The following is a 24,592-nucleotide window of genomic DNA, read 5'->3' as shown; positions in this document are numbered from 1 at the left end:
TTTTCTACAACGTGCTAAAAATATTATTATTTATATATAAAGTTGTAAAAAAGAAACTATTAAAAATTGTATTTCTAAAATCGCTACAAAAATTGACTATTTTATAAGTCAATATTCAACATTTTTCGACTTTAAAAAATTCATAAACTCCGCTTATGTATTTTAAAAATATAATTTTTTACAATACTTTTATTATAAAATTAAAAATCGAAACATAACAATAATTGCAATAAAAGTAATAAGAACAAGTAAATGGTTTTAAGTAACTAACATTGACGCCCGACGCAGATCACTTATCTTTTAATTTTTTTCATATATTTTTTTTAATTTTAGATATTGTTATAATTTTTCAAAACTTTTTCTTATAACATTTTTGCCGTATTTTTTTATGTAAGATTTTTTTAATGTAAGATTTTTTTAATGGAGCAACGAATATTTCGTATTTTTGCTTCATTGACTAACAAACTTATGTTCAAGTCGACATAATTACAATTACTGTATTTAGTATGTCCTTAAAACCCACATAACAAACAAAAATAGTAAAAAATATTTTATACAAAACAACATCCTTAAATTTCAATCCGAAAAAAGATTGACTCTTGTCTCCCGCTTTTAATCGACCAAAGAGTCTCCCGCATATAAAGTGTTAAAAACCCATAATTTAAATTAATAACAATAAAGTCATCATATATCAAACACATGTGTACTTTGAAAAATAATATATTAAAAATATTTGTATTCAATAAAAAAAATTGTTTAAATTTTTTTTTTTTTCTAAAATTAAATATGCATATTGTTCTTTAAAAGTGACTATATGAAGAAATGACAAGCATAAAATTTCATTAACTATAGTGCATAAGATTTTATTTACAACATTTTACAAATGTACTATTAAAATATACTAAAACTCAAATCTTAATTAAAAATGAATTTTAGAAATGTGGACATGCAAAATGTAAACTCAAAGTGGACTCTACGTATTTAATTTGATATAATAACTTGCGAATTTTAATTAACGCGTCTACTCTCCGTAAAACTTAAAAGCTAGTCTGAGACTATATTTTTTTTAATATATATATTTTAGCATAGTTAAAAATTCATTCTCATGATGATACACACGACTATAAAATACAAAGTACATAAATGCACATTCTTAAATAAACATTTTGATATTTCGATGCTTTTGGTATTCTTGTGCATCGGTTTGGTCGTATAAACCGAGGCAAAATAAACAACATCTAAACACCGGAAGCTTTCGCAGTTAAGCTTGTTATTTGCTTATTTCAAAAGTAGGTAAACAAATACTATATTCGTATCAAATATGTACCAAATATAATAATGATCGGATATATCGAGTATACTTTGATAAAGTGACTACACATATTAAAAATTTAATAAAGAAAAAATATTGTTTATATAAAGAACTTTATTATTCATATTTAAAATTAACTTATAAATACAAATAGTGATGTATTAATGTAAAATTTTAAATTTGTAAGGAAGTTACAATAATATGAGTTTTATAGTTCAAAATGTAATCTTGATCTACTTTATTAATGCATAATTAATTAAATACCTATGCGTTTATATATTACACTATTTTTATTAAACTTTAATATATAATTTATTCAAGTTAGAGCTTTTTAAATATTTAAATTGATTATTTTTTGTAAGGATTTTCTTAAGTACAATAAATAGTCAGATGATATTTAATATTTTATTACTATTGAGAATTCCTAATATGTAAATTACATTATGATAATTTTATTAATATAGAATTAAATTACATATTTTTTAACCTTACCAAAAAAACAATGTTGTCTTAAACGATTTAAATGAGAATTGCTTTAATGTATTGAAATATCTCTGGAAATTTTAAGCTCTACATATTTTATAGCGAGACTAATTATTCGAGAGAGTTGTAAATTATGACACATGAAAAACTGTATTTTAGTTAAATGAAATATATTTTTTGCTTTAATGGCTATTAATTCATATTTAAGTTTAGTTAAACTGATTCTAATTTATATTTAATTTTATGAAACGTTGACTTTTTGACCTCCGCTATTAGGGTCACTATCTGCACCGTTGACGATCTTGTTTCTGTTTCTTATTATCTCACTATTATTTTATATTGTTTAATTCCATTGGAACAATTTTTTTTTATTTTTGGTGAATTGAATGAACGTGTTTGTGTTGATATATATATGTGTGTACTAAAATCAAATTTACTTATCAAAGTTTTGCTCGTGATTATATGTTTTAAATTTATTTATAAATGGCTTATTATAAGTTCGAATTTTGGTTATTTGAAAAGAGTTTGTTTTATATAAGTCAGACATTTTATATTTTTACTTCAACGTCTAGTAAAACTTTTACCGCTAAATGATAGTTACAGTTGCAGAAATACCTAAAAATCGTCGTTATATTTCATTAATTGAAATGGTGCGCCTGACGCACCTTACGAGTAATATAGACCCAAGCGACGGTGCGTCTCACGCACCTTACGAGCGGAAGGGGTTAAGATTATTTTAGTTTATTTCGTCTATTGTCACGTATGGTCCACACTAGCTGTTATAAAAAAATGATCGCCCTTTAATCTCAAGAATCGGTGATTACAACAAATCAAAACTTAAATTTAAATGCCCACGCACATATTGCTTTGATGCAGTTAAGGCCATTGCAATGTCATTAGTTTTATGACTACATGGTTAGGTTTATTGAATTTTTTTTTAGGTGTATTCTATTTATTGTATTTTTTTTTCTTTATTATTTTATTATTTTATTTATTTTTTATTTTTTAAATTTGTAGAAGATTTTATGTATTTTTTCTCATATTTAGTATACTTACGTATAATTTACTATTCTTTTTTATGTTATTGTATAACTTAACCAATTTTAAACAATGGAAATGGTTATGAAACATTATTTTGAATTTAATGTATCTTTATGCTATTATACCAATGTCTTTATCTAAAATAAATTTATACAAAATAAGAAAGCTTTTTTTAGAAAACTTTGTTATGAATTTTTTGATGTACACTAATGGAATTACAGGTGGTCACTGTGAAACCTACAGTCTTATTAAAAAAATAATTTACAAATATCAAATGTTATCGTAATAATTTTATATGTTCTTTTTTTGGACATCGTGAAAAAAAACAATTTGTATACTTGAGCAACACAGGTAGTCGTTTTTCTTTCAATATTTGCGAGTGACTAATGCTGCTCAAAAAACCGGTATTTTGTTCGAAATGCATGGCAATGCAACAACAAAAAATGCTTTTACGCCTTTGAAAATCATTTGTGAATAGAATGTTTGGCAGCCGTTTCTACTATGACCAAAATTCGTAGAATTTATTCCTTGAACGGAACAAAATAATAAACAGGTCCACGCTTTATTATCGTCTAACGCTTATCTCAAAATCAGGCGTGCGTCGCAAATTTTTATAAATTTCGAGTAACGATTTTGTATTCTTTGTTACGAGACGTTCAGTAATTGGATCACTTTAAATATTCAATAAATATGAAAATTCACACAAAATAAACGCCGATTCAGATCTGATATTTATATATATATATATATATATATATATATATATATATATATATATATATATATATATATATATATATATATATATATATATATATATATATATATATATATATATATATATATATATATATATATATATATATATATATATATATATATATATATATATATATATATATATATATATATATATATATATATATATATATATATATATATATATATATATATATATATATATATATATATATATATATATATATATATATATATATATATATATATATATATATATATATATATATATATATATATATATATATATATATATATATATATATATATATATATATATATATATATATATATATATATATATATATTAAATTCATTCCAAACGTATTTATTAAATAATAAAAAAAATTATGAATGACTTTTATTTTTTATTATTATTATTATTTTGCATAAATTTATTTATTAAATTAATAATGGTAAAAACCGAAAAAAAATTACAAATATATTTGAATATTTGAATACATGATCCAAAAGTTATAAAGTACGAATAATTGAGAATCTTATCATACTCTCTATTCTTTAAATAATTATTATCGACTTTTGAGCACTCTTGAAATAATAAAAACTACGATTATTTGAAAAAGTTTTTGTAGATTTTTTTAAAGGATAACCTGATCATTTTTGAGTTTTTTTAATATTTTTATTTAATTTAGATTCATATTATTTTATTATATGACATTTTTTTGGCAAAATTTAAGAAGGGGCATATACCACCGCCCGCTCTCCAAATGGCGTCCCTGTCTAGCGGTACTCTTAATTAACTGTTAGCTGCTCGTTAACATTAGTTTTATTTATGACATTCGCACGCACAATGGGGCGATTGAATGATTCATCCGTAAAACAAGGGGGCGGACGATCGGCGGAGAAGCGCTCGCCGCGCCGGCCAGACGTCAGATGTTGAGCCGCGAACGCGTCATTAACAAATTGGTAAAAATAACGCGCGGCGGAAAATAATGAAAAGTTTACAATGGCATCTTATCAGCATTACGGGTGTATGTTCATCAACATTTATGATTCAATTTTCCTTTATGGCTCGGCGGAGTGAGGCGGGCGGAGGGGACTAAAGGGTGGGGGCGGGAGAGGGGCGCGGGGCGCGAGGGGGGCGGCCGTTCGGAGGCTCAGTGTCGCGCGCGCCCCCAGCCGGCCACCACGTCGGAGCCCGGGGGCTCTGCCCCTCGACGCAACAGTGACAAATTGCACGGCTGCCAATTTTGTTCCGTTCCGGCTAAAAATTGTTTTTGTGAAAAAGTGAAAAAATTTTCGTTTCGTGTGTGCGAATATATGCGTGTGTTGCATTTATCGTTGTTGTTTTGCTGTTTTGCTGTGTCGCTGTTTTGTGGAGGACTGGAGGACTCTTTGACAACTGGCGGAAAACGAGGTATGTTTTGGTTGAAAACTTTTCCGCGGAAAGTTTCGCGCGTTTCCCGCACACGCGTGAGATTCGATTGTTAATAATTTACGATTAGAGTTTGATTGTTTGAACCTTAAAATCAATATATAATTCAAAACATGATATCAAACATAACTTTTCAAATCAAATTTCAACAATTTTAATACGGAATACGATTTATATCTATTAATTCGTAAAAAACCGTTAGACAACTGCTTTGAAAATAGCCTTTTTAAAACAAAACACATAACTAGATAGTTAATCAGGTTAAATTCCAAGGTCCCAGACTGCAAAATATATTAGATATGATTAATTTAACTATGCAATTATAGTAAATTCAACAAAGTTTAACAATAATAATCAATATTGATTATTTTTTCAAATCTTAGTAACCGTTTTTTTTCATTTGTTCAATAAAATATATAAATTTCACTATCGTTACAAACAATATATATATTTTATTATTTGAATTAACTTGATACCACTCTTACAAAAATATATTATATAAAACACATATTTATTTTGCTTACGTTTTGGTATCTTTGATATTTTTCATTCTTACAAATACTAAGAAAAACTTAACACAATATTTTATAGGTAAATAATTGTTCAAAATTTATTATATAACGATCGTTTTAAACCTTTTTAAAATTGTGTTTCAATTGACCACCATTTCAAAAGGAAATTTATGAGTAATACATTGTTATTAAAATTCTAAGGTAACGTTTTGATTTGATGTTTTTTTATTAAGCTGTTCATAGTATTACGAGGGAAGTTCGACAAATGCTATAAATGAGCATAACACGTTCCTTAAACAAGGAATATATTTTATATTTGATTCGCGAATTGTGTTAAATTGACTAGCTTTACAATTAAAAAAACAATGAGGATTTCTTAACAACATAGTTTTCAAACTATCTAATATACTTGCGAGGTATATAATATAAAAATTAATATATTCCAAAAAATTTAATATATATAAATTTTATTATTCAAAAAATACAAATTCTCGACATAAACCGAGCAATAAACGTTTGTTTTAAGCGTTTAGAAAAATGTGTTTATATTAAGCGACATAATCAATAAACGCTATTTATATAAAAAAATATGTATTATAATGCTTATTAATGAATGTAATATAATATACTTAAATTAGATGCAGTTTTTCAGTCAAACAATTTAAATTATTGACAAAAAAAACAGACCAAACATATAAACAATAATTTTGCTTTTAAATTTTCGTGAATCTCAATCAAATTAACCTACAATACAAAAAAATATTTTTTGAAGCGTTGTTTATAAATTTACATTAAACTGATCAAAGTCTTGTTTTATTAATATAGTAATTACACCATCCAGTTTTTTTAAATGAATTTTATAACATGAAATTAACGTTTTTGACTCATATTAATCAAAATAACTTGCTATTCTGAAATAAATTTTAAGCTTTTTTATTTTTGCGGTAGGTTCTAAATAAAAAAATCAATAGTCCAATAAATATGCAAAAATAATACAATCCTATTTTTACATTTATGATTCATTTTACGCTTTGTTATGAATCGAACTAATAAGAAATGTTAGTCGTTTTACGCTTTGTTATGAATTTTTGTTACTGTATTAATTATTGTTGTAAATACAGCTTACAAAAATATAGTTTTTCTAAACAATGAAGGTTTTAAAACATTGATTTGATTTTATTTATAAATTATTTTAAACTCTTTTACATTCTAGAAAAAAATATTACTTCATTAATCATTATAATATATTTTTAAATTCGTTTTTTAATAATGATTAAATGCAATGCAATGTCGCGTAAAATAATTTGCGGTAGCAAAAAGTAATTTTTTTTTAACTAACGTGACACATCTTTTAACCCTTTAGATGCCACGGTGCTATTTAAAATATTTCTTGATGACATATTCATCGGCTCTTCCTATACAGTATTATAATTAACGTCATTGAAAAACTGTTTCATTCCATTGTTATAAGTTCACAAATCAATTTACTTTTTCAAGCATCATGATGAACAGTGATCTTCGTTAGCATTTATTTTATATAAAGACTAACAACGATATATCATTCTTTAGTATTTTGTGGATTGTGGTCAAATTTATAAACAACAATTTTTATTACTGTTAAATATTGTTACAACATCAAAATCAATTCATAAATGGTCGAAAATCCGTAAAAAATCCGTAAAAAATATTAATAAAAATATATATGGGGTGGTATTTATGTTTTGTTATGCTAGTTTATATTTATAATAAAATGTTGTAAATTAAAAAAAAGATTAGTTCAACAAATATTAAAAGTAAATGTAAAATTTACTACTATTGTATTAAAAAAATATAAATAGTAATGACATTATTTAAATTAAATATATTAATTAGCTTAAAACTTCCTTGCAAAGAAAAATACTATTTAAAATAATAAATAAACATACCCAATAAAAAAACTATTTAATTGTATTAAATTTTTTATTGGTAGTAAATGTTTCATATTAAAATTTGACATTGTTTTGCTTTAAGTTATGAATTAAACCAATTTTTTTAACGAGTAGTTAGACAATACTAAAATCAAATATAAAATTTATTTTATATATCTTTTATATCTGTTGTTTTACACATTTTGTGGATTGTGGTCAAATTGGCCCATAAAATATTTCGCTATTTCGCTAAGACATTGTTTAGATTAAATTCATATAATGCTTTTAAACTTCCTAGCAAAGAAAAATACTATATAATACAAAAATAAATATACATTATAAAAAAATATGATTTCATTTTAGTGACATTTTTTAATGAATTTGACATGGTTTTGATGTTTGTTATGAGTCAAATTTTAAATAGAAAGTTTGACAAATATGAAACAATCAATGATTTTTTTTAATACATATTGTTTTAAATATTTTGTAAATTGTAGTCAAATTGATTAAAAATACATTTTACAAAAACATACTTTTCCTAAGCAATGAATGTATTTTTGAATAACATTGGTTTGATTTCAGTTATAAATTTATTTTAAACTGTTTTTTAAACAATATTTTAACAGTAATAAATTACTTGTAACGTTTATTTTTTGTTTTAAAGCATAGTTAATATATAATAATGCAATTTAATATGGTTTTAATCGTGTTTATAAATGGTCTATCAAATGACTTAATTTAAAATTTAATATTTGTAATTTTTTTTATTTTTAATTATAGCGCTTGATATAAATATTTAATTTAAATACATACAATAAAAAAACATTAGGGAGATTATGCTTAAACATGTCAAAACCACTTGAAAAATAAACCATAATTTACACCTTCAAAATTTTTCTTCTTTTTGCTTTAAATGTATATATACACATATAATGGTAATATAAATAAAGCTCCTTTTCTGTTTGAATGTCGACGATATTTTTTTTAACTTATTGTAGAATTTTTACGTAGCTTACTTCATTGCATTGCGTATTTTTTTAACATTGTTTATATAAACAATTGATCACTATAAGGCATATGTCAATGAATACGTTCTTTAATACTTCAATGGCTTTAAAACTTCTTATATTTATTAAAGAACTTCGGAAATATTGCACGTCTATTAGTTACATAAAATTAATTTTCAATAAATTAAATAATTTTCTAGCAATATGTACGATTTTATAAAAAATATATTAGATCTAAAACATATATTTTATATAATAAAAATGTTATTTCCACTACGATATATAAATATATATTTTGTATTATAAATCATATTTATCTTTAGCGTTAAGCATACAATATAAATACTGAACAGATCACAAGAGCTAATAATAATCCAATTATAATAAATTAATTAATCTTGCATAAATTGATACAATATGGCTAATATCTCTGCCTTTAATGTTGACTACTAGAACCTATAAATTTAAATATTAGTATTATTAATTAATTTTCATAAGCTAATACGAAATCATCAATACAATAATTGTAATAAAATGCTTTAACACAAATTATTTGCTTAAATTATAATTTCATACTTAGTTAAAAAAATAAGTTAAATGTCATTCTTTATAGAATTATTTTTCCATCAATAAATACTTTCAATTAATTTGTTATTTGTCCATTTTTAGAACTAATACAGAAGTTCCAATATATACTATTAATATGTATTAAAACATATTGTATTGCTAAAGCCTATTGTATTTCAGCTACATATATACGTACAAGTATATATATACTCATTGGAAAAATATTAATTAAATTGAATGAGGCGTGTCGGATTGATGAAATCATTGGAATTGTAGGAGTTAATTGGATTTCGCAAGTGATGGGTCAATTAAAATAGAAAAATTCTTTGTTTTTCGATGGACCCAATTACGCGTTTATCATTTTACCAAATCAATATAAGAGATATGCAACAAAGCTATTGTTAAAATTTAATATAGACATTTATTTTAAATATGGTTTTAGTTTTTTGTGAAATCATTGTGAAAATTTAAACTAAATATTTTTAAATAATTTTAGTACTATTGATGGGGATATAAGTATATAAATTCTCTAATATTAACTCTTAAATATGTAGTTTTTTATTACAGAAAAATTATTACTCAAATAATACGTGATAAATCGATTTTTATTATATTGTAATTATTAAATTGCTAGATGTTTTCTTACGTTTAGTTATTGTTATAAATTTTTTTTTTTAATATTGTGATCATATACAAATATTCTTTTGAAATACCAAATCAGTTCTATAAATGATAAAATCGATAATAACGAAAACTATATTCACAAAAAAGCTTAGTTAAAAAATATTTATATTGATATTTAATTTTTTACTTTTTTTATATATTTTAACTTGAATTCTTTGTCAATAATAAACTTTCGCTTAAACATACTGCTGTTGATTATTTAATTATATTTATTGTTCAATTATTTAATTGAACGTCAATTCAATACACTTCGTTTCAACACTTTAACTTTATTAGAACCATAAGAAGTACTTTTATTTTGGCCGTATATATCGGAGTGACAAATCGACATTCTGTCATAATTTTCATTGTTAACTTTCATTGACACAGGTTTGTGGTGATGTATTATTTGACACACAACACTGACACATTCGAAACATATTACATAAATAGGACGAACATCAATAAACACCAATGAAAGTTACTTTTTGTTATTTACCGAGTTTTTCTTTGTTTATACATATCGCATAAATAAATCAAAGCATTCTCTGAAGCAACATTTATTACCTACACGGTAACTATCAAAGTTTTCAGAGATAAATTATTCATCTAATATTTTTATATTTTATTTTATTTCTTCTTAGAAAATCTACTTTATAATATAATATATATACATAAAACTATAAACGCTGCTTGAAAAATACTTGAAGTTTTTCATACTTCAAACGAATTCCCTCTCGTTTCGATCCCTTTGAAATTTATTCATAACCCTTGGCGGAAAAAAGTACACATAATATAGGTATCTATATCGCGAGACAAACATAAAGAATTGTCGAAATGTCTGCACATGTGAAAAAAACAAGCGTTTAAAGGACTTAAAATGACAAAAAGGGTTCGTTAATAACCTACAGACCCGAAGTTCATCCCTTTGATAAAGGCAAAGCCAGGAATTCCAACCCCATTTTTAGCACAATTTGGCAAGTAAATAAATGGCCAGTATATATTCGTATGTACATATTACATTTTGGGTTCCTCCGTTTTGTAGTTGTGCAAATTTATACTGTGCGTCGAAAGTGTCTATATACATAATGTCACGTCATACATTTTCAAGTCTCAAATTACACTTAGCTTTATCATATATATTTTGAAACCTAAATAAATTAACTGGTTTATTTTCGAATAGGAAAACGTGATGTATAATTATGCATAATTATTAACAGCAATAATAACTACCTACGTGAACTTGATAATATGACCCTGAAATTTGTTTCTATTTGATGATACATACACTATCTATGTTGTATATCTAATTTATTTATCTAAGTTTACTACTCATATTTTCACTTGCGTGATAAGGTACTTTACGGACGTGTGATTCATTGAAGGTTCATGACTCACATCAAAAGGAAATAAATTGGCCAATAACTCATCTTGTACTTGTATTACAGTATATATAAAAATCGTTATTATTAGACATAAGACGCATTTTTCTTAAATACGATATATAGGCTACTGATCAGTATAAATATTTTATTATAATTTTCCCAAGCATATCAACAAAATAATATATTTAGATTTTAAAAGACGTTATATTTAGTGCTGTTTATAGATCATAAAGTAAAAATAAATTAGGCTAGTTAAAGATCATAAGTATAAATCCCACATATTTAAAATGTTGATTTTAATTGATCTGATAATAAACTAGTTTTTACACTAGAGTAATACATGATAATATTTTTATTGCCACAAAATTAACATAGATTGGCTTATTTGTTGAGCTACTGCTGATTTAAATTATTGCTAAACGGTTTTAGTTGAACTATCTGAACCGTAAAATTAAATTTCCAATTTCAGCTAATGAAGTTAATTTGTTATCAATATTTCTTTACAATTTTTTTTTCTGAAAGAAAACTTATTGATACTGAGTATAACTTACGTTTGATTATATTTTCAAAAACACTGTAAAGCAGTTTTAAGAAAAATTCCAATTTTTAATAAATATTTATTTTTAAAAAAACCTTTGTTTAGTTTAAAATCACAGCTAATAAAAAAAAAATATTTTTCAGAGAGACAAAAAACCTCAACTCAGAAATAAAAAAATGTTGCCACAAAGTTATGCTTAATTTGTTTCTAAAAACATTTTATAATAGTTTTGTCCTTAAGATATTTAATACTCAGTTTAAATCTCTAACCATTGTTGATTGTAATTTTTGATATTCGATTCTAGTATAGCTATTCGAACAACAAATTAGCCAAATATATGAAAAAACTATTTTATAATTATTGATACTAGCAAATTTTATTTTGATTTTTTAAGCTTGGTCAGAAAAATAAGAAAACCTTTTATTATGTTAAATTTTTCTTCATACTAAGTTTCACTTATATTATTTAAAAAAAACTCTGTATAATATTTTTTCGACAATAATAAGATAATTAATATGTAAAATTACCACAATTTTAGTCTCTAGATTTTAGTTTTGCTGCTTAAACAGTAAATTTGCCACAACAATAAGGTTTCTTAATTGATATTTTAATTCACTGCTGATTTTAAATTTCACAAACAATTACGTTTAATAAATTTGACACAAAGATTAGATCGATTTATATGGATAAATACGGCTTATTTTATTTATTTCTTAGTTATTATTTTTTTTTGTTATAGTAAATTTGCATTAAAAATAATAAATCACTAATGCTATTTAGTTTAATTATTATTATAACCATATAAAAAAATATTCCATAAATAAGAATATCTTACATATTTTATGTAAATTACATTTGATATCAAATTCTTTTTACATTTGCCATTTTTTTTTATTTTACCCCAAAAAAATGACTCAATTTACATATAAAACTGTTTTATTGTGCAATCTTTATTTTAGTAATTGTACAAAAATAGCATAACCATACTCATATCAAAATAATTTAATTATACTGAATTTTTGAAATCACAGTAACGCAATTTCGTCATAATTTTTTAAGTAAAATTATAACTGATATAAAGAGTTGTTATTTAAATAGCAAATTTTCCACAAAAAAAGTATACTTCATTAATATTTTTAAACATTGCTAATGCAAATTTTTACCTTAAGTCAGTTTTGTTTTTGCTCATAACCTTATATTTGCCACATAAATAAAAAAAACTTGATTTATGCAGAGAATTTAAGCTGCTTTTATTTAATTCTCTAGTAGATTTAAATTTCACCAATTGTACAGCAAATTTGCCTCAAAAATTAAAAAACTCTCCTTAAGAATATACTTATTGATGATAATAAATATATTAATATTAGTATCACATATTTTTTTATTAAATAGATTAAAAATTTAACGTGTGTTAAATTATCTTTTATATTTAAATTTTCTTATATGAAATATTGTTTTTTTATCACTAAGATAAAAAAACATGGTTTATATGTAAAACTATCGTTAATAATATTTTTTCAAGTCAAAATTATTTTCACTAAATTTACAGAGAATTTGCTATAAATATAAAATATAAAAGTTAAACTATAGTTATTTTTTATATTTTAAATCTGTAATAATTCATCAAATTGTATCCTTAAGCAAAACTATAATAATTGTATATTATTTTGTTTATTATATTAAAATATTTATTAATATCAATAATATGAATATTTTTTATTTTAAACTGTTAAATATTAAAAATATATTTTATAAAATCAGAAATAATCGAAAATGAAATATATATAACCCTAATAGTTAAGGGTCCTGTGTTTACACACACTAGCCAGCTTCGGTACTTCACGCTAGTGAGAAACCGACAGATAAGCAATATTATATATTTACTTATTTTCTCAGTCAGTGTGCCAGCTACCCCCAATTTAAATAATATATCCAAATATATTTGAATCGTCAGATTTCATATTTTGATAACATTTCCATATCATTATTATTGTATTGTATTGGATCGTATGACAATGGGGTGTTTGATGTCCCCCATAGCGATAATAGCGCGCAAATGACGCGAACACACGTTTAATTATTTTAACAATGATACTCGTCGCCCCCTGAATATTAATAACCCGGTGACGTCACACTAATACCCCGAACTATGTTTTACTGCGATCGTTACAGTTATTGCTGCGTGTGCGTGTGTAATTGTCGCGGTAAGCTTCGCGTTATTGCCTCCAACAGTATAAAATTTGCAAATTTTATCAGCCTAATTAGCTCAATTGCTGTATCGGCTTTGGTATAATTTAATTTACAATTGGCAGCAAAAAATGGTCAGCGCGTGTCATAATTGTGGTGCAGTCACATCCCGTTTTAGAATTGCTTAAATTAATAGGCCTAATGGTCATAATGCTGGTTGAGTTCAAATATCCCATATTTTTTTCTTAGAGCATGCTTTCTAAATTAAGTGTTATAAAAAAATGTTCAGTGGTCAATGATTCTATAAAGATCGATCATCCTTGTTTTTTGGATGATTTTTTTAATGCTAATATAATTATACATCATAGAATTAACTAAATTTTTTTATTAAATAAAATATTGTAGTTTTTTTTAAATAAGAAAACAATAATTGATGGTTAATAATAAAAAGTAGTACTTCAGTAAAAAAGTTTTTGAAAAAATGTATATGAATTAATTTTAAGAAGTACATATGTTTAACTCTGTTAGTACTGTGAGATATATCTTATTTTTTTAAATTTCTATTTTTTTCTGAACACTGTTTTATTTTTTTATAATGATTATTATTAATCACTTAAAAAATGGCTTCTAAGGATTTTATATTAATACGTATTTTGATATATTGCGTACGATATTAAAAGCTTTTTAATTGTTTACTTTAGTATTTATTACAAATTCATTACACAAAAAGGTATTATGAATTAAATTTGAAGTATCTAAATATTTTTGTTGATTACAAGTACTATCTACGATACTTATAAAATAAAAAATATAATACTGTAGTTAAAAAAGTATTCTTGAAACGACATAAAAATAAAAATAATCCTTTTGTTAGAAAATCACAAGACATCTGTATTTCTTACAAATATTTTTTGCTAATTTCCGTGGCTTATTCTAGACGCAATGTATGGTAGTGCTATTTTTTATGTTATATATTTTAAAGCATTGCTTCTATAAATATTAGCACAAAGATCCTCAATTTTGTGTTTAAATAGAAAAGTATTTAAAAATTTACACAAATTCTTTAACGAAAAATATTGGGTTTATATTATAAGTAAAATAAGTAAAATTCCCACTCACCTTAAATTAAAAATTTACTTTTTAAATGTAGTGAAATATTGATTCAATATTAATTTTTAATAAACAATTATGACGTTAAAAAAATCATTTTTAGGTAATTAGATTTGTAAAGATTGAAATTACTGTTACTAAATAGTTGCTTGATAAACGATATTTCGTGTTTCTAGATAGAATTTTTTTAGTGCAAAAGTTTATGACCTCTTCAGATTTTTTTAACAGATGTTTAGGGTTTGTCAGTTAACTTTTAAAATTCGAAACCCAACTAATCCGATATTTACATTATAACAAGTTTTCAAATCATTAAAACATTTACCTTGAAATATTTTTGTTACATCAATTAAAAAAACCTAAATTCACTATGTCACAAAATTGAGTTAAAAATAAAAATAATTGCAGAAATACTTTATTCATGAAGAAGAGTACCTAAATTATTTTTCGTTGACTTAATATGTTATATTACCAGTTTTTTTAATAAATTTATAAATAATAAAATTATTATGTAAACTAAAATTTAATTTCAATTAATATTTACCCTTGCAAATTTAACTTTTTAGCTCAACGTCCTCCTTCACCAAAGTGTTGGAAAAAGGCAATCTTTGCTACATATTTTAACAAAGAAATTTAGTTTATAGCTTATAAAGTATTTAAATTCTTGTATGGAAAAAAATTGATTATGAAAATATCAGAAAAATTACTAATTAGGTCACTGCTTTAAATTAAATTGTGAGAAATAGAAAAGCAAAAAAAATATTTTTATATTGTTTATTAAAGCTACTTTTATTTTGTATCTAGAAAAAAGCATAATATAGTAATTATTCAGTGGAAATTTAATGTTTTTTAAATCATGTTATGAATAAACATACCAAATAAAAAAAAATCATGCTTTTAGTTTATTTTAAAAATATTTGTAGTTATGTATATTAATCATACCTAAACCAAAAATCTTAAGAATTAGAATGAAAAATTTTTTTTTTGTAAAAATATGATTTTTAAAAAACAGTTTTTATTAAAATGCAATATAGAAAGTACTTAAATCAAAATCAGAGTTCACAGAATGTTTTGACTACGATTCATTTAAATGTATCTATGCGATTATTTCATGGATCAGGTAATTCAATATATACACTCTTTAAAACAGTGCTACAATTTTCTGCTGTTAACTGATGTATATGTCTTTTTGTGTATTAAGCAAAGCATATATAAAATATACTGAAATAAATTTACATGGTTAATTCGAAAAATGGATTTAAGAAGTCTAAAAAGTCTGCTCTCTTTTTATGCATGCAATTCATAAAAAATACATTTTTTAATACAGTTCATTAATCGCTTAACGCATATCTTATTCATTGTTTAATGTAATCTAATAAATAAATTTATTACTGATAACTATTTTGATTTAATACATACTTTTATATCGAATGTCACTCCTTAACGATCCCCGCATTAATTTAATAAGTAATTGACAGTCAATATAAGCAAATTTCATGTACAACGATCTCTACTTTTCGAATTGTCGTTGTACTATCTAAGCTTAGTAGCATTATAACTAAATTATTTAAATCTAACATGTTAAGTTAAAGAATGTATTTAACTGTTGATTTTATATATAAATACTGAAATTTTAACACGTATTATACACGTGATTACCATTTTTAATATATTAAATATAACCACTTTGTAGTATCAACAAGCATATGTATATATAAGGTTAAATATAATGAATGAAATAACTGAGAATACGACTATAATAATCTTTTTTACCAATTAAGCTTAGACATGTTTAGCATTGTCAAGACATTTTTGGTCAGTAAATAAAAAAATATATTATGTCTTATTAATATTAAGGGCTCCTATTTTTCTACTCTACTATGTTATATGTAGAAGGTCATGCCATGATGGAATTTCCTTGTTTTTTTCTGAATGTGTATGTATAGTGTGGAAAAGGAAAAGTGAAAATCGAACGTCTCGAAAAACGAGAAACACGTACATATTACACGAAATATATCACTGGGGTGCAGATTTAGAGAGTACATAGCTCAGGTCTAGAAAGTCTCACAATCAGGTTTTCCACATAAGGCCGCCAGAAAGACAAATGGCGGCGTAATTCCTCACAATGGATCAGGGTCGCACCCTGTTGCCAATCTCGTAAATTTTGTCCAGATTTTCTATATAACATTCCCTAATACATAGAACAAGATTTGTGTATTATTATTATTATTATAAATAGTAAAAAATAATATCATTTGATTTATAAATATGTACATAATACACAATATTTGTATAAATGTTATATGAACGAATTTCCCTTAGTTTGAAACAATTCTATTTAACAATAAGAAATCAAACGCATTTTTAAAACGAAAATATTAGGACATGGCATTGTATATGTTAGACCCAAAAGTATTAAAAATCAATGAATATTTATATGACTTAATATATTTTAATATTTCTTCAACCCTAATGTAAAATAATATTTATATATTTATATAGTATTCGCGTATTTTATTTATAAACTACCTTCCATCAAAGAATAAATTCATAATCGATTCATAAATCCCTTTTCGATTTTCTTAGAGTTATCACACCCCTTTTCGATTTTCCCACCATAACATATTCATGGGCTGACCGTTGAATAACTAAATTCCATGAATTTTTAACTTTTTATAAGACTCTAAACTACTCACACACATACACATATATATCAAATAAAACTTTCACAGAAACGATTGGGAACAAAGAACTCGATTCTTTTATGTGGCATACTGTATAAATAATTCATAAACTTTTTTACAAATTTCATTAATAATATGAGTTAATATACAATACGCGTCAGTTAAAATTGGGACTGCGTAGATATTTGGAATGATAATGTACCACTGAAATATTCCAAGTTTAATTAAAATATCAGATTAACAGATACGAACGCCAAAGTTGTAATTACAATATATTAATGATACATCAATTTCATATATTTTTTTGTTAGGCGCAAATTTTGCTCGGGAGAGATGTCCGTTTGAAGAATAAACGAATGATTAATTAAATACAAAATAAAAAAACTCTGTGTCGATTAACGACTTATTTTATGAAAGAAGTAGTTAAAAAAAATGCATTGTATTTTTTTAATAATAATTTTTATATTCAATGCTTCTTTTGCCCTCATTGAAAAAAAATTGTAAATGTATAGTTTTTTTAATTATATAAAGTACACTTTATACATTTTTCTTTTAGTGTAATGTCTGATTCTAAACGTTGGCAACCACCGTGTTGATAACTTCTAAGTATCTCTCCTTGGTGTCATCTCAGTCCATTGGCATATATTTCACAACCAAGGCGTCCATTTTCTTTAATTATCAATTGAAGAAGAAGCTAATATTTGTGTAGCCTTATCTGCGTTCATATTATCTAGTCATCCCTAACGATCAGGTTAAACCCTGGATTTCGAGCTTTATAGCTAAACCAGAGTTGAGGTGAAGAGGGAAGCGGTCTTTTTCTCGGTTTATTGGTGAATGTTCGGATGAACTCTCTCGCGTCATATTAGGTAGTATGACCATTTTTATGCGTTTTTATAGGCTTGTATGAGATTTTTAAATATTTTTTATTGTTTTTTGTTAAATTTGGTATCCATCTAAATATTATTTTGCATTCCAATATGTTGCATCTAATAATATATTTCAATATCATTTAATTTTTATTAGTCCCGAACCGCCGTTGAGATGCATCTAAAATTATTTTAGATATTATCTTTATTATGTTGCATATAATATGCACAAAGACCTAACAACGACTGTTTCATATCGATTGTGGCGCTTTTAACGCGTAAAGTAGTTTTTTTACTGTCAAAATAAAACTTCTGTACCTACCTTTTTTGCTTTTAGTAGCTCTTATGTTATTTGTAATATTTTAACCTATAACATTTGTGTGAATAAATAAAATACGAATATTTTTTGTTGTAAAAAAAATTAACTTAAACAGAAAAAATATATAATTAGTGAATTAAATCAATGGTTTACGACAGTTTTAAAATTATATTATAATTTAAAAAGATTCAAAGGTAAAAATGTGTTTGAGTTAAAAACTATTTTTGCAACGCAATTATTTTTATTACGCATATTTTCCCAAAACTACACAATTCTGTAATTTCACAAATGTAACATAACATATTTTATTCTTTGTTCCTTTATATATGAAATAAAAAATATTAGTAATAAATATTTTTGGTCAGTGTTTTAAATATTCTACTCTAGTAACTTAATATTTATTCTCAGTAAATTTATCTGTAAATTTTAAAATTACATTTAATTTTATTTTAATTATAATTTACGTATTTTTATATATACAAATAATTGATACATTAAACGCCTAATATTTTATTGACATTTTAGTTATCTATTATTAAATATGTTTATTATAAAGTGCAACTATTATATGTAAGTCAAAATTTACGTAATCAATTTTTGCTTATATTTTAATTATAACTATGATATTTTGTACTAATATTATTTTAAATCATCAATATGTATATATTCGTATAAAAATGTTAAGCTGTAATACAGATAACCCTGTATGCGTATTTAATGCAGTTTTAGACTTTCTATACTCTCGATAAGCAATGCAGATATTCTAAATAAAATTATCTTATGTGTAGAATGGGTTAGATTATATTTTTCTACAGTAACTTGTACGTACACGTCGAACGGAATTGTTCATTATATGCGTCGTAAGATTGTATGGCAGTAATTTATATGTGTGTATGGGTGTATGTGCGCTTTCTAAAGAGAGTAGCTCTTCCTTTTCTCTACAGTGTCGCTTTTCCTATCGTCCGGAAAATCTTCAACGGTTTTCACGCCGTTTTTCTCTCCGCTCCGGCAGACACGTCCCTACGTCGAGCGCACGTTTCATCTTCCTGGATCGACTCTTTGCGATAACTTTTGCGGAATTGTATCCCGTCTGCATCCAAAGTGCGAATTACAGATCACTGCTCAATCTTCCCTTCTTCAAAGAGCGGGTAAATTTGATGGTAAGTTTACGTGTAAAGTTCAAAAGTCAACTATTGTATCAAAGTTGAGGACATGCTTGGCATTGCGCGGCGATATTCTGAAGCAGCAGAGGTTCTTAAAATGAACCTTATATACCATCCTATTTAACTCTACGGTGTATTTTCAAATAAAAACGATCTCGAAACAAATAGGCATATAAATCTCAGATCGGAATTTTAATGTACCCAATGATAGCAAAATAGGTTAAAACATTTTTGGCATCAGATAGCGGCGTCTGAAATATTCTCTCGCGAAATTTAGCATTTCAATTCTGGTCGTGTTTGGTTTTATTCCCGGCGGAAGTTGGAGCTCAAACGACGCCGAAGATGGTACTACCAAACCGGAACTTCTGCAAGCAATTCGGTACAGTTGAAATCCAATTAAATGCATTCAAAGCCGCCGGCGGAACTTCGAACTTTTTCCCCTTTTGTTCGTGTTGCCGCCTCGGGCTAAACATTTCGATGCTAAGCATTCGAGCTACGTATACTATGAAAATAGGCACTCGTTGAAAAGAGTGTATTTTTATAAATTAATAAATATATGTACTTTCTGAATAAAATTAACTTTACTTTTAAGCTGTTAAGTATTCCATAAAAAAAAAAACACAAGTCCGGAAAATGTTCTGAGAAAGCAAAGCTAATAGGGTATGCTTAAAATACGCCCGAAAAGTTTTTAGCCCGGCAATTAGCAAAGAAAAATAGTCAGAAAAAGGTTTTATATGGCTTTTATTTACTTTGTGAATATACAATATTATTAATTAAAATTTGTTTTTTTTTAAATGTTTTTAAATAAGGGTTGACTAAAATAATAACTAATGAAAAATATGTTTCAAAAATTATTTTATTATTAATAATAAAGTGTATAAAATTAAGTTACGCTTTTTTTACATTTTATAATTATATATCGTTGCTGTTTTATGACACAATTAAAGTAAATAATATTTGTTCATAATCAATGACTTATTCAAGTTGATTTTATATTAAAATTTGCGATCGCTTTTTTTCTTACCATAAAAATTCTAATTTTACAATAAATACTAAAAAAAAACTACATTTACATCCCACTTTTCCCAATAAATGTGATTTTGCTAATAAAAAAATTCATGAGTTAAAATCAATTATTTTCAATAGAGATTCTAGCCATTATTAACTTGAAAACATATATTATTTTTTGAGCACATTTATAGAAACTGATTTGTTTTTCTATAAATGTGCTCAAAAAATAAACCTTAGTAATGATAAATATATCGATTGTATATCTGTATCGTGTGCGTGTAAACCCAAGCTTGCCATCTCTATCAAAATTATAAATAATGATGAAAGATATAGCTTTCGAACTGTCTGTGTTAACGCAAATAGAGTGCATAACATTTTTTACGTTGTATAAGATCATACGTGGTTACTTGCATAAAAAAACTTATAACTTAGAACCAGAAAAATGTAATAAAACATTGTCTCATTAAAATACTAATAATTGATAAATTAAATAATTTATTAACATTCATATTTTAGGCCTTTTGCTAGCATTTTCATAGCATTATAACCTGGTAAAAAAACTACTGTTTAGAAAAATTGTCAGTTTTTTTAACTAGTTTATTACCATCGCTGATTAAAATATTTAAAAAAAATTAATGCGTTCATTAGAATCTTTTGATAATAAAATTGTTACTAAGCAATTTGCCTTCTGCAGAATAAGATAAGACTACACCCTTAATCTTATATACTTTACATGCACAAATCTGAAAGGTAAAATTTATTATTTCTTTTAATAATGATTCTATCGTTGTTCTTGAATCTGAACAGTCGTTATAACTTTTATGTGGAGGTGTTTAAAGCAAAAAGGCTCATGTCAATGATTTGTGGTTGACGTTCCAACAGAGATATAGATTTTCTATGCACATCGCAAAAGCTTGCGATAAGGCATCGAAGATGCTCGGCTTCGATATGCGGAGCACGTGTGATTTTATTAATTTATTGGCGATTCGCGATCTGTACAAAATTCTTGTTCATAATTAATGATGGAAAGGATAAAACAAAAATTTTTAAGAAATTATTTTTTACATATAATTTAAGATATTATTTTTTTTTAAATTTATATGAGATTATTTACAAATTGTATAAGTATTTGAATTCTAGTGCCTTTTTTCTATGAGAGTTTAAATACAAATCATTGCATTTTTGGCGTAGCGTACTTTTTAATGTCGCTGATAAGCGGCGTTGACAATTTGTCAAAGCTCAGAGTCGCGATCGCGACCCATATTCTTGCCCGCCACAGCCAGGACGTTAACGCTTGAAAGCGCTCCTCTTGCACGAGCAATTTAGTTTCTCAACGAACGTACCAAGCATAATGATGTTCGTGTTGATAGCGTGGTGGTGCTCCTATATTTTAAATGTGCACTATAATTGCTTTTAATTTGTTTTAATATTTACTTAAATCTAGTAATATATCTGTGTCAATCATATATGAGTTACTGAGTGAAGTTTTTAAGGTATTGATTAGTAATTATTCAACACATAATAATACATATTTAATTAAATATATATTATCGATATCCAAACTGAAAAGTGGTTAAAACGTCTTTGTCTTATTTTCTAACAATGTTGTAACGCAATAGACTTACATTATATAATTATTGCTTGTATAATTTCCATATTGATGCAGTAAGAAAATCTTAAGTTAGATTTGAAATAAAACATAAAAAAAAATACTTTTTTATATAAAAAAAATAGTTTTTAAATGTGAGAAATATTTGAGTACATATTGAAGATGTACAGATTAGTGCTTATGTTATTTAACCAATCGCGAATAAATTATTTATATATCCAATATTAACAAATGTTATGTTATCAAAACATTTCTCTCAAAGTAAAAAGCGTAGTAATAAAAAATAGATAAAAAATTCATCGTGAAATATTTAAGCCCAAGGATTTTTGAGCCGATATTTACTTTAATTAAAAAAAATTTTGGAAAATTTTAACATATGCTTACTTTGTGTTGAATAACACCCTTTTTTATAAGCTTTAAGTCAAGCAAAACATAAATATATAATTATTTCAATACATATTTTTATACTGAACCTAAAAAACTGGATAAAAGCACAATATTATGTCCATATTATAAAATATTTTACGTATCGATTACTACGATTAAATCAGCCTAAAATTATATAAGCGTAAAATTCTAAAGCACATATTATTTATAAAGTTAAAGCACGCATTTCAATGTTTTTTTAATCAGGTAAATATATTTAAATTAGTATTTATCTTTTCATTATTATGTTTTAAGAAAAATAATAACATGTAAATAGTTAAAAACCAAAAGCATAAATTTTAAATATATTAATCAAAATAAAATTAATATTCTATTAAAAAATCAACATAGATTGAGAGAGAACTATTTAATTATATTAAAGTGTAGAAATGAAAGTCATATTTTTTTCTTTCTGTAAAGAGTGAGGTTAAAATTAAAATATATTAATCATAATGCTAGTTATATATTTTTCATTACAAAATACACATTTTCTTATTATCTTAATTTATTCGAGACGGAGAATTCGATACAGAATAATAATTAAAATTAAATAGATAGATATGTCACACAAATAAATGCAGCTAATTGTATTTCATTTATGTATTGTATATATTTGCTTTACAAAGGTATGTAACACATGTAACTAAATAAATTCATAGTAACTCAAAATTCCGTAGTGCCTATAAAAAAGCACATTTTCAATTTTTAACTAACTATATATTTCGCATTTTTCAAAAAAACAGCGATACGGTATTTTGAATATGCAAATAGCTTTATAAATAATAAAATAGCTTACATACGAATATTTAACAATGTAACCTTTTAAATTATCAAAAATGCCAACCCTAGCTTAGCCATGTGATTTAACTGTAATTTATCAAAACGTTATTTGCTCAAATTCCACATGAACGATTCCATCCAATAAGGTTAAGATGCAAGTTATGACCCACCTGAAATTGGCTCGAAGAAAAGAGAAAGGATATGGAGATTGAGAAAACCCTTTTTTTCTTCAACTATATTTTATATAATGCATAACTATCATACCAAACGTGTGTGTATGTAATCTCGCCTCTTTCGTTCAGACAGATAATTGCATTGAGAGGAAACAGACTCATTTGCATTTATTACCACTGCTCTCTCTCTCTCTCTCTCCATTTCTTCGAGATATTTTTGCACTATTTTTTATGCCACCGAATGCAAATACTCGTTATTTTATTTTTACTTGTAAAAAACTCCTCTCCGTGTTCATCGCGGCATTCATATCTTTTGTAAGATTCCATTTGTCTAAGTCCGTTATGTTTCGTTGGAAGCGAAAAAGAGCGGGGAATGAAAACGTATAATGAATCCTGTGTTTTTCTTCTGCGCAAAAATTATTAACTCTCAAGTGTATGGACAAAACTCATAAAGACATGTGTTTTAGGATTTACATCGAATATATTTTTAACGATATATAAATTGACAGTTATAATAATAGCAATAGTGCAACAAAAGATTAAAACAACTTTGTTATGGATTTAGGGACATATACTTTATTGGTTGAGAACTATTCAATAATAAATTAACATTAGCTAGTTTTATTACTATGAGCCTAATTTTATTTTATTTATATAA

At 25.1% G+C, this 24,592-nt stretch overlaps 1 protein-coding gene across 2 annotated transcripts in view; it reads left to right on the top strand.

The window, feature by feature from the left end:
* Window positions 1-4,754: 4,754 nt before the first annotated feature.
* LOC148238252 (adhesion molecule nephrin-like) overlaps window positions 4,755-24,592 on the top strand; it is a 137,591-nt gene continuing 117,753 nt past the window's right edge. For both annotated transcript variants that reach the window (XM_088204985.1, XM_088204984.1), the window contains exon 1: window positions 4,755-5,012. The gene's annotated coding sequence lies outside the window, so the exon portion shown is untranslated. The remainder of the gene's footprint in view (window positions 5,013-24,592) is intronic.

This window comes from Plectrocnemia conspersa, unplaced genomic scaffold (genome assembly GCF_051122295.1).
Source record: "Plectrocnemia conspersa isolate PC_06_02 unplaced genomic scaffold, ASM5112229v1 ptg000002l, whole genome shotgun sequence".
NCBI classification, from domain to species: Eukaryota; Metazoa; Arthropoda; class Insecta; order Trichoptera; family Polycentropodidae; genus Plectrocnemia; species Plectrocnemia conspersa.
The sequence above is the reverse complement of the archived record's forward strand: the minus strand, read 5'-3'. Positions and strand labels throughout refer to the sequence as shown.